The 9518-nt window shown below is 42.0% G+C and overlaps 1 pseudogene across 1 annotated transcript; it reads right to left on the bottom strand.

Moving 5' to 3' along the window:
* Positions 1-254: 254 nt before the first annotated feature.
* LOC308358813 (L-lactate dehydrogenase A chain-like) lies at positions 255-1368 on the bottom strand (annotated as a pseudogene). The gene has a single exon. The product of its transcript is annotated as an L-lactate dehydrogenase A chain-like (transcript).
* Positions 1369-9518: the final 8150 nt, after the last annotated feature.

Genomic DNA, 9518 nt, shown 5'->3' with positions numbered 1-9518 from the left:
GACTGGAAAAGATGGACTAGGCATGTTGGGTGTCGGGTGAAGGAACCAGAAGTTATAGAACACACAGGAAATTCGCATCTGGTTTGAAGAGCACCTGTAGCATATGCAACATTGGCAGTGGTGCCTCTGAGATTAACCCATTTAGGACTACAAAGGCAGGTATCATCCAGCAGTAGGGTACAGCTGCAGGGCTTGGTGAGCCATTCCTATTTAGAACTTTAGGAAACTGATGTTTTTTCCTTAGGCCATTTTGATATTATTTAAGTAACAGATCAGATAATAAGGACAATGTACACAACCTCCAACTAGAACCCTGTCCTAGTCTAGACAGTGAAGTGGTACATTAGAAAACTTTAAAACTGCAGCTCCTTTTGGATCCCCCGGAGTGTATCTGCACGCTTCTTCAAACGGGCCTCTTCCTCAGGAGTTAGAGTCACCTTCACAACATCTGAAATTCCATTCTGTCCCAAGACGCAAGGAACACTAAGGAAGACATCATCTTTTATTCCATAGAATCCCTTAGCCATGGTGGAAATTGGATGCACCTGCCTAAGATTCTTCATTATACTTTCTGCCAATCTGCCACAGACAGTCCAGTGGCCCAGGAAGTGTAGCCTTTCAGTTTGATCACCTCATAGGCACTGTCAACCACCTGTTTGTGAACCTCTTTTCACTGTTCCTTCTCTGCATCAGTGCCTAGGTCAGGGTGCAGATTCTTCAGAGACACACCAGCAATGTTTACTCCACTCCATACAGGCACACTGGAGTCTCCGTGCTCCCCGAGCATCCACCGTGACAGCTTAACGGGTGAACTCTCAGCCTTTCCCCCATTAGGTAACGGAACCGGGCTGAATCCAGATTGCAACCACTTCCAATAACACGGTTTTTGGGAAAGCCACTTATTTTCCAAGCCACATAGGTCAAGATATCCACTGGATTGGAAACAACAAGCAACTTGCCGTTTGGGCTGTGTTTGACGACATTAGGAATGATGAACTTAAAGATGTTCACATTACGCTGGACCGAATTAAGACGGCTTTCGCCCTCTTGCTGATGTGCCCCAGCTGTGACAATAACCAGCTTGGAGTTTGCAGTCACATAATAGTCTTTGCCAGAGACAATTTTTGGTGTTCTAAGGAAAAGGCGGCCATGCTGGAGATCCATCATCTCTCCCTTCAGTTTGTCTTCCATGACATCAACAAGAGCAAGTTCATCTGCCAAGTCCTTCATTAAGATACTGATGGCACAAGCCATGCCAACAGCACCAATCCCAACAACCGTAATCTTATTTTGGGGGACATGTTCTTCCTTAAGAAAATTCTGAATCCGCTGATCTTTGAGTGTTGCCATTTTGGACTTAGAACCAAAAGGAATCGGGAGTGCACGTCGGGAGGGTGGGCGTCCGCGGCGCGTGAGACTGGATCTGGACTTGGCGGCAGCCGCTCCGACACTCAGAGCTGAGCGCGGGAGGGGCCTTAAATGGAACCGCGAGGCTCAGATATGTAATTTTTAATGTGAGATACCAAATTTTCTCAAGATTTACTGGCCATGTGATAGTAAGGCCAGTGCCTTTTTTGGGGGGAGGGGGAGGTGTTCTCTACTTCTTCCTAGATAGGCCAGTGCCTTTCAAAGGAATAACATGTGGGATAACCATTCAGAGCATTCAGGGTAGAGGGTTCTAGGTTCTGTATTGGGATGCAAGTGGCCTGAGGTAAAGCTGGGGGAAAATTAGGTTTTAGTTTTGAAGGACAGTGACATCCAGGTTGTGCAAATTGTGTCTTACATCCTTAGAGAATGGTAGGTGTTTGAAATAAGAAAACATGTGTGTAGAGAAAGATGAACATATTAAAAATGTTTTCAGTTGAACATTGGAATTGTGAACTCCAGGGGATGAAGGAGAATCTTGCAGGACGATATGTTAGCTGAAGTTTTAAAAGCGTAGAGGTGGAAAGCAAATATTAAATAAATGTTTTATGTCTGTGATAAAAAATGAATCAATTTGTAGGGTCTGCAGAGGGTAGATTGTTCTGGGTTAGGTGTTGGGGCCAACTGGCTGGTTGCTAAGAAGCAGATTTTAGGGTGGGTGTCTGCATCCAATTTGAGGAGACAAGCTTATAAAGAAAGTCTTCATCAAGCTTGGATTAGTAAAGGAGTAGCAATTTGGAGACCAGAGACATGAATCTATTGAGTCTGTTTTGTTTAATGAATTTTCCTGCTTTTGAAATCACCCACCAGAGCAAATGGACACATTTGAAAGAAACAGTAGATATCAACTCACACATAATTTAATGTAGATATCTGTGAATAAATTAAATTATAGGGGTTTCAACTTTATTATTATTATTATTTTTTAATTTTTTTAAAGATTTTATTTATTTATTTGACAGAGAGAGATCCCAACTAAGCAGAGAGACAGGCAGAGAGAGAGAAGAGGAAGCAGGCTCCCCGCTGAGCAGAAAACCCGATGTGGGGCTCGATCCCAGGATCCTGGGATCATGACCTGAGCCAAAGGCAGAGGCTTTAACTCACTAAGCCACCCAGGTGCCTCTACATTACCTCTTTTAAAGTGTATATAATTATCTTGTCAATGTATCAATATGTGCATAAAATGTAAAAGCTGCTAGATGAGTTCTGTGATGTTACCTTCTTTACATTACTCCTCTCAGTTAGAAAACCTGTCACGAATAGTCTTTTAGCACCTTTCTGTACATTGACCAATGTGGTCCTTTTGGATAAATTCTACATCTCACAAATGAGGTTAAAACCCAGGCCCTTGGTGGGGAGGAGTCAAGATGGTGGAGAAGTAGCAGGCTGAGATGACTTCGGATAGCAGGAGATCAGCTAGATAGCTTATCTAACCATTGTGAACACCTACAAATCCAATGGGAAATCGAAGAGAAGAAGAGCAACAATTCTAGAAACAGAAAATGGATCACTTTCTGAAAGGTAGGACCTGCGGAGAAGTGAATCCAAAGCGACAGGAAGATAGACCCCAGGGGGAGGGGCCGGCTCCCGGCAAGCGGTGGAGCAACGGAGCACAAAATCGGGACTTTTAAAAGTCGGCTCCACTGGGAGACATCGCTCCAGAGGCTAAACTTGGGGGAAACCCAGGCGGGGTCAGCATAACCCCAGATCCCGCGGGGTCACAGAAGGACCGGGGGCGTCTGAGGGCCGCAGAGCTCGCAGGTATTAGAGCGGGGAAGCTGGCTACAGCGACAAAGCCGAGGGGTGAGCTCTCAGCCCGGGGTTACCTTGTGCCGGTCGCAGGCTGGGTGGGCTCAGAGCGCGGCCAGAGGCCACGGAGATGGAAGCGACCCGGCGCTTTTCTCCAGGTTCCAGCAATTGACTGCTTTCTTCAAGGTGCGACCGCAGGCCAGGGAGGCGGGGCGGTTGGGCGCTTTTCTCTAAGGGCGCACTGAGGAGCAGAACCCCAAGCTTTCGGCTCCTCTGGGCCGGAGATTGGGAGGCTGCCATCTTCATTCCCGTCCTCCAGACTCTACAGAAAGTGCTCAGGGAACAAAAGCTCCCGAAAGCAAACCCGAGCGGATTACTTAGCCCGGCCACTGGCAAAGGCGGTGCAATTCCGCCTGCGGCAAAGACACTTGAGAATCACCACAACAGACCCCTCCCCCAGAAGATCAACAGGAAACCCAGCCAAGACCAACTTTGCTCACCAAGAACAGCGGAATTCCACAGCAGAAGAAAGCAAATCTTATCTGGACAAAATGACAAGGCAGAAAAACTCACCTCAAAAAAAAGAACAAGAGGCCGTACCGAAGGCTGGAGACCTAATCAATATGGACATTGGTAACATGACAGATCTAGAGTTCAGAATGACAATTCTCAAGGTTCTAGCCAGGCTCGAAAAAGGCATAGAAGATATTAGAGAAAAACTCTCTGGAGAGATAAAAGCCCTTTCTGGAGAAATAAAAGAACTAAAATCTAACCAAGTTGAAATAAAAAAAGCTATTAATGAGGTGCAATAAAAAATGGAAGCTCTCACTGCCAGGATAAATGAGGCAGAAGAAAGAATTAGTGACATAGAAGACCAAATGACAGAGAATAAAGAAGCTGAGCAAAAGAGAGACAAACGAATACTGGACCACGAGGAGAGAATTCGAGAGATAAGAGAAACCATAAGAGGACACAATATTAGAATAATTGGGATTCCAGAAGAAGAAGAAAGAGAGAGGGGAGCAGAAGGTATATTGGAGACAATTATTGGAGAGAATTTCCCTAATATAGCAAAGGGAACAAACATCAAAATCCAGGAGATGCTAAGAATGCCCCTCAAAATCAATGAAAATAGGTCCACACCTCATCACCTGATAGTAAAATTTACAAGTCTTAGTGACAAAGAGAAAATCCTGAAAGCAGCCTGGGAAAAGAAGTCTGTAACATACAAGGTAAAAACATTAGATTGGCAGCGGACCTATCCACAGAGACCTGGCAGACCAGAAAGAACTGGCATGATATATTCAGAGCACTAAACGAGAAAAACATGCAGCCAAGAATACTATATCCGGCTAGGCTATCATTGAAAATAGAAGGAGAGATAAAGAGCTTCCAGGACAAACAAAAGCTGAAAGAATTTGCAAACACCAAGCCAGCTCTACAGGAAATATTGAAAGGGGTCCTCTAAGCAAAGAGAGACCCTAAAAGTAGTAGATCAGAAAGAAACAGAGACAATATACAGTACCAGTCACCTTACAGGCAATACAATGGCACTAAATTCATATCTCTCAATAGTTACCCTGAATGGTAATGGGCTAAATGCCCCAATCAAAAGACACAGGGTATCAGAATGGATAAAAAAACAAAACCCATCAATATGCTGCCTACAAGAAACTCATTTTAGACCCGAAGACACCTCCAGATTTAAAGTGAGGGGGTGGAAAACAATGTACCATGCTAATGGACATCAGAAGAAAGCTGGGGTGGCAATCCTTATATCAGATCAATTCGATTTTAAGCCAAAGACTATAATAAGAGATGAGGAAGGACACTATATCATACTCCAAAGGGTCTGTCCAACAAGAAGACCTAACAATCTTAAATATCTATGCCCCTAACATGGGAGCAGCCAACTATATAAACCAATTAATAACAAAATCAAAGAAATACATCGACAGTAATACAATAATAGCAGGGGACTTTAACACTCCCCTCACTGAAATGGACAGATCACCTAAGCAAAAGATCAACAAGGAAATAAAGGCCTTAAATGACACACTGGACCAGATGGACATCACAGATATATTCAGAACATTCCATCCCAATGCAACAGAATATACATTCTTCTCTAGTGCACATGGAACATTCTCCAGAATAGACCACATCCTGGGTCATAAATCAGGTCTCAATGGGTAGCAAAAGATTGAGATCATTCCCTGCATATTTTCAGACCACAATGCTCTGAAGCTAGAACTCAATCACAAGAGGAAATTTGGAAAGAACACAAATACATGGAGACTAATCAGCATCCTTCTAAAAAATGAATGGGTCAACCAGGAAATTAAAGAAGAATTGAAAAAAATCATGGAAACAAATGATAATGAAAACACAACAGTTCAAAATCTGTGGGACACAACAAAGGCAGTCCTGAGAGGAAAATATATAGCGGTGCAAGCCTTTCTCAAGAAACAAGAAAGGTCTCTAATACACAACCTAACCCTACACCTAAAGGAGCTGGAGAGAGAACAACAAAGAAAGCCTAAACCCAGCAGGAGAAGAGAAATCATAAAGATCAGAGCAGAAATCAATGAAATAGAAACTAAAAAAACAATAGAACAAATCAACAAAACTAGGAGCTGGTTCTTTGAAAGAATTAATAAGACTGACAAACCCCTGGCCAGACTTATCAAAAAGAAAAGAAAAAGGACGCAAATAAATAAAATCATGAATGAAAGAGGAGAGATCACAACCAACACCAAAGAAATACAAACAATTGTAAGAACATACTACGAGCAACTCTACGCCAACAAATTTGACAATCTGGAAGAAATAGATACATTTCTAGAGACATATAAACTACCACAACTGAACCAGGAAGAAATAGATAACCTGAACAGACCCATAACCAGTAAGGAGATTGAAACAGTCATCAAAAATCTCCAAACAAACAAAAGTCCAGGACCAGACGGCTTCCCAGGGGAATTCTACCAAACATTTAAAGAAGAATTAATTCCTATTCTCCTGAAACGGTTCCAAAAAAGAGAAATGGAAGGAAAACTTCCAAACTCATTCTATGAGGTCAGCATCACCTTGATCCCAAAACCAGACAAGGATCCCACCAAAAAAGAGAATTACAGACCCATATCCTTGATGAACACAGATGCGAAAATTCTCACCAAAATACTGGCCAATAGGATCCAAGAGTACATTAAAAGGATTATTCACCACGACCAAGTGGGATTTATTCCAGGGCTGCAAGGTTGGTTCAACATCCGCAAATCCATCAATGTGATACAATACATTAATAAAAGAAAGAGTAAGAACCATATGATACTCTCAATAGATGCTGACAAAGCATTTGACAAAGTGCATCATCCCTTCCTGATTAAAACTCTTCAAAGTGTAGGGATAGAAGGCACATACCTCAATATTATCAAAGCCATCTATGAAAAACCCACCGCAAATATCATTCTCAATGGAGAAAAACTGAAAGCTTTTCTGCTAAGGTCAGGAACACAACAGGGGTGTCCGTTATCACCACTGCTGTTCAACATAGTACTAGAAGTCCTAGACTCAGCAATCAGACAACAAAAAGAAAGTAAAGGCATCCAAATTGGCAAAGAAGAAGTCAAACTATCACTCTTTGCAGATGATATGATACTATATGTGGAAAAACCAAAAGTCTTCACTCCAAAACTGCTAGAACTTACACAGGAATTCAGTAAAGTGTCAGGATATAAAGTCAATGCACAGAAATCAGTCGCATTTCTTTACACTAACAACAAGACAGAAGAAAGAGAAATTGAGGAGTCAGTCCCATTTACAATCGCACCCAAAACCATAAGATACCTAGGAATAAATCTAACCAAAGAGGCAAAGAATCTGTACTCAGAAAACTATAAAGTACTCATGAAAGAAATTGAGGAAGACACAAAGAAATGGAAAAATATTCCATGCTCATGGATTGGAAGAACAAATATTGTGAAAATGTCTATTCTACCTAAAGCAATCTACACATGTAATGCAATCCCTATCAAAATCCCATCCATTTTTTTAAAGAAATAGAACAAATAATCCTAAAATTTATATGGAACCAGAAAAGACCTCGAATAGCCAAAGGAATATTGAAAAAGAAAGCCAAAGTTGGTGGCATCACAATTCCAGACTTCAAGCTCTATTACAAAGCTGTCATCATCAAGACAGTATGGTACTGGCACAAAAACAGACATATAGATCAATGGAACAGAATAGAGAGCCCAGAAATAGACCCTCAACTCTATGGTCAACTAATCTTCGACAAAGCAGGAAAGAATATCCAATGGAAAAAAGACAGCCTCTTCAACAAATGGTGCTGGGAAAATTGGACAGCCACATGCAGAAAAATGAAATTGGACTATTTCCTTACACCACACACGAAAATAGACTCAAAATGGATGAAGGACCTCAATGTGAGAAAGGAGTCTATCAAAATCCTTGAGGAGAATGCAGGCAGCAACCTCTTTGACCTCAACCGCAGCAACTTCTTCCTAGGAACATCGCCAAAGGCAACAGAAGCAAGGGCAAAAATGAACTATTGGGATTTCATCAAGATCAAAAGCTTTTGCACAGGAAAGGAAACAGTTAACAAAACCAAAAGACAACTGACAGAATGGGAGAAGATATTTGCAAACGACATATCAGATAAAGGGCTAGTATCCAAAATCTATAAAGAGCTTATCAAACTCAATACCCAAAGAACAAATAATCCAGTCAAGAAATGGGCAGAGGACATGAACAGACATTTCTGCAAAGAAGATATCCAGATGGCCAACAGACACATGAAAAAATGCTCCACATCACTCAGCATCAGGGAAATACAAATCAAAACCACAATGAGATACCACCTCACATCAGTCAGAATGGCTAAAATGAACAAGTCAAGAAATGACAGATGATGGCGAGGATGCGGAGAGAGGGGAACCCTCCTACACTGCTGGTGGGAATGCAAGCTGGTGCAGCCACTCTGGAAAGCAGTGTGGAGGTTCCTCAAAAAACTGCAAATAGAGCTACCCTATGACCCAGCGATTGCACTACTGGGTATATATCCTAAAGATACAAACATGGTACTCCGAAGGGGCACGTGCACCTGAATGTTTATAGCAGCAATGTCCACCATAGCCAAACTGTGGAAAGAGCCTAGATATCCATCAACAGATGAATGGATAAAGAAGATGTGGTATATATACACAATGGAATACTATGCAGCCATCAAAAGACATGAAATCTTGCCATTTGCGACAACGTGGATGGAACTAGAGGTTATCATGCTTAGCGAAATAAGTCAATCGGAGAAAGACAACTATCATATGATCTCTTTGATATGAGGAAGTGGAGATGCAATGCGGGGGGGTTGGGGGGAGGTAGGAAAAGAAAAAATGAAAAGATGGGATTGGGAGGAAGACAAACCATAAAAGACTCAATCTCAAAAAACAGACTGAGGGTTTCTGGGGGGAGGGGGTATGGGAGAGGGTGGTGGGGAAATGGAGATTGGGGAGGGTATGTGCTATGATGAGTGCTGTGAAATGTGTAAACCTGGCGATTCAGAGACCTGTACCCCTGGGGATAAAAATACATTATATGTTTATTAAAAAAACAAACAAACAAAAAAAACCCCAGGCCCTTCTGTTTACTGGATGTTTGACAGAACAGTCTCATAAAAGTTGATGAATAATATTCTCTTAGATAATTTTTGTGGTTTTATTTGTTAATTATGAAAGCTCTTTGAATAATACCTAGGGAAATATTCAAAAAAGATTATGGTCATATAATATGACCACATATAATAATCTATAATTTCTCTACTCAGCTGGGAACTTGCTTCCCCCTCTCTCTCTGCCTACTTGTAATCTGTTTCTCTTGTCAAATAAATAAAATAAATAAAATAAAATTTAAAAAGGATCTATAATTTCCATAAAACTGTTCTAAGTCACACATGATTATTTCCCTCAAGATTTTACTTCTTTGCTATTCGGAAGTGAAGCCCTTAGGGGCGCCTGGGTGGCTCAGTCAGTTAAGCATCTGCCTTTGGCTTAGGTCATGATCCTAGAGTCTCAGGATTGAGCCCCACGTAGGTCTCCCTGTGCAGCAGGGAGTCTGCTTCTCCTTCTGACCCTTTCCCCTCTTATACACTCTCTCTAAAATAAATATATTTTCAAAAAAAAAAAATCTTAAAAAAAAAAAGTGGGGCACCTGGGTGGCTCAGTGGGTTAAGGCCTCTGCCTTCAGCTCAGGTCATGATCCCAGGGGCCTGGGATCGAGCCCCACGTCGAGCTCTCTGATCAGCAGGGAGCCAGCTTGCTCCTCTC

Source organism: Martes martes (genome assembly GCF_963455335.1).
Source record: "Martes martes genome assembly, chromosome: 17".
In the NCBI taxonomy this organism is placed as follows: domain Eukaryota; kingdom Metazoa; phylum Chordata; class Mammalia; order Carnivora; family Mustelidae; genus Martes; species Martes martes.
This window is presented reverse-complemented; position numbering and strand designations above follow the sequence as displayed.